General features: G+C 41.3%; 1 pseudogene; it reads left to right on the forward strand.

The window, feature by feature from the left end:
* The window catches only part of LOC103749573, a 46,343-nt pseudogene extending 44,401 nt beyond the window's left edge, over nucleotides 1-1,942 (forward strand).
* The last annotated feature ends 1,400 nt before the right edge of the window (nucleotides 1,943-3,342 follow it).

A 3,342-nucleotide genomic window follows, 5' to 3' on the forward strand; every position in this document is an offset into this window, starting at 1 on the left:
GTGTTCATATTATTTCCAACCCTGTTCCAATATGTTCCCTCAGCCTTAGGTATAAGGGTCACATTGTGTAATGTGTCACTCTGAGACTGGGAACCTCACAGAGACATATTTTCTGTATTTGACCAGTTGTGGAGCTTTGAGCAATCTCAATCAAAATCCCCATGACATTCTTCATAAATACAGAAAAAAAAATCCTAAAATTCATATGGAATCACAAAAGACCCCAAATAGCCAAAACAATCCTGAGCACAAAGAGCTCAGCTGGGGAGATTACCATACTAGATCTAAAACTATATTACAGAGCTATAATAAAAAAAACAGCACAGTACTGACACAAAAGATGAAAATCAATGGAAAATAGAAAACCCAAACATTAGCACACACAATTTCAGCCACCTGATATCTGACAAAGGTGCCAAGAACGCACACTGGAGAAAAGACAGCATCTTCAACAAATGGTGCTGGTAAAACTGAATCTCCATGGGGGCTGGAGAGATGGCTCAGCAGTCCTTGCAGAGGCCCAGCACCCACATGATAGCTAACAGTTCCAGGGGGTTCAACACCCTCTTCTGACCTCTGTGGGCATTGTGTGACACAGGTGCACTTACATACATGCAGGCATTACACTCATACGCATAAAATACAAATAATAAAAATTTTAAAAGCTATATCATCGTATTGTTTAAAACTGAATTTCCATGTGTAAAAGAATGAAATTAGACCCTTATCTATCATCCTGCATAAAAATCAACTCCAAATGGATCAAAGACCTCAACATGAAACCTGAAACACTGAAACTATTAAAAGAAAACATAGGGGCTGGAGAGATGGCTCAGCGGTTAAGAGCACTGACTGCTCTTGCAAAGGACCTGGGTCCGATTCCCAGCATCCACATGGCAGCTACAAACAGTCCTTAACTCCAGTTCCAGGGGAATCCAAAGCTCTCTTCTGACCTCTGCTACATTGCCGGACACCAGTGCACTCACACACGTGCAGGCAACACACTCATACACAAAATAAAAATAATAAGCAAAATATTCAAAAAGAAAACAAAGGCAGTATTCTGTAAGATTTAGGTGCAGGAAAGGACTTTCTAAAACAGACATCTGTCACTCAGAAATTAAGGCCAACAATTGATAAATGGGAGCTCATTAAACTAAAGAGCTTCTGTACAGCAAAGGAAACAACCAACCGAGTTAAGAAGAGGCCCATGGAGTAGGAGAAAACCATCCTCAATGATATACAACTGACATAGGATTAACATCCAGAATATACAAAGAATTAGGAAAACAAATGACCCAATTAAAAGATGGGTTATAGATCTGAATAGAGAGCTCCCAAAGAAGAAATAAAAATGGCTAAGAAACACCTTAAAAAGTGTTCAAAATCCTTGTGGAGAAAGGGGAATGCTCATTCACTGCTGGTGGGACTGCAAACTTGTACAGCCTCTATGGAAACAGTGTGGAGACCTCTTAAAAATACTAAAATTGGCCTTTCTGAGACCTGGCTGTGGTTGCTGCGGAGCGTTGTGTCCTCCGCTCCGTCCTGACTCACCGCTCTTCGCTCTGCAGAGGACTAAGTCGGTCAGAAAGCCACGCTGCAGCCGGGAAGACGCCCGTGGAGCCGGAGGTGGCGATTCACCTAATTCAAATCACTCTGACCAGCCGCAACGTGAAGTCTCTGGAGGTGTGCCGACTTGATCAGAGGCGCGAAGGAAAAGAACCTCAAAGTGAAAGTCCCTGATCGCATGCCCACCAAGACCTTGAGAATCACAACAAGAAAAACACCTTGCGGTGAAGGTTCCAAGGCATGGGATTGGTTCCAGACGAGAATCCACAAGCTACACATTGACCTGCACAGTCCTTCTGAGATTGTTAAGCAGATCACTTCCAATAGTAATAAGCCAGGGGTAGAGGTGTAAGTCACCACTGCGGATACCTAAATCAGCTATTTAATAAATTGACTTAACTAGTTGGTTAAAACAAACAAACAAACTAAACTAAACTAAAAATGAACCTACCATATGACCCGGTTTTACCACTCCTTGGCATATACCCAAAGGACTCATCCTATTGCAGAGACACTTGTACAACCACGTTTGTTGCTGCTCTTTTCACAATAGCTAAGAGACAGAAGCAACTAAGTGTTCCTCAATTGATGAGTGGTTAACAAAAATGTGGTATATTTACACAATGGAGTTCTATTCAGCAGTAAAGAAATGAAATAATGAAATTTGCAGGTAAATGGATGGATCTAGAAACTGTTGTACTAAGTGAAGAAACATAGACTCAGAAAAACAAATGGCATATGTTCTCCCTCATATGTGGCTCCTAGCACCAAATCCTTTTAAATCCAGGTCCATTTAATAAGATGATGCTACAAGCAGTCCCTTCTGCACGAAATAACTACCATCATCACAACTTTGGCTGGGCCTGATCACTAAACATAGTCACAATTGGGCTTGTTGACGGTTGTGCTCATTCATTAAAGGAGTGCCAAGCAGGGTCACTGGACCCTCATCTGAACATGCAGCCACTCTTCCCAGCCAACTAATTCAGCCTTGGAAGACAAGAAAAATGAGGAAGAACCCAATAGAGGGATGCTTTTGCAAGCCCTTGTCAAGAAACTCCAATGGACTCTCATATGAACATTTGAAAATTGCCCTGTTCTTTTTTCTAGTTCCCTGTCTAGAACTTGTAATGCTAATTACTCTTGCCTTTACTTCTCCTTCACATCTCCTATTCACAATTCAAGGACTTTCTTTTCCCCTTAGAGATAAGAGTTATGCAATTTGGGAGTCTTTTAGATAGACCCACTGAAGGGGTACTCCAGTTGCCTCACCCTGCATCCCTCAGCATGGAAGAAGCCAGAGCAGTCTGCGTCCCTATTCCTTACTGGCAATTGGGGTAACCCCTTCACAGGATGGTGTGATAAGAATAGGAGATAGGAACTGGCTAGGCAGGTAGGGTAAAAAGACCCCAAAGAAATGTAGCCAGTTTCTGGACTAAAAGTCAAAATGGGCCTGTTAGCAACACACTCTGTTCCAAAGGCAAAAAAATGTCAAAATACCAAAAGTATTTGGGAGCTTGTATCTAATCCTTAAAATATTTTAGGATTACCTCTTCAGAGGGGGGGAATGTTGGAGGGGAGGGAGTGGGCATGGATTTGATCAAAACACCTTATATGCATGTATGAAATTCTCAATAAAGTTTTTGTAAAAGATAAAAAAAAGAACTTAATAAATGTTGACGCATGTAGAAAAAAAAGTGTTCAACATCCTTAGTAATTAGGGAAATGTAAATCAAAACCACTTTAATATTTCATCTTACCCCAGTCAGAATG

Source organism: Nannospalax galili, unplaced genomic scaffold, assembly GCF_000622305.1.
Source record: "Nannospalax galili isolate Female #2095 unplaced genomic scaffold, S.galili_v1.0 scaffold646, whole genome shotgun sequence".
Lineage (NCBI taxonomy): Eukaryota > Metazoa > Chordata > Mammalia > Rodentia > Spalacidae > Nannospalax > Nannospalax galili.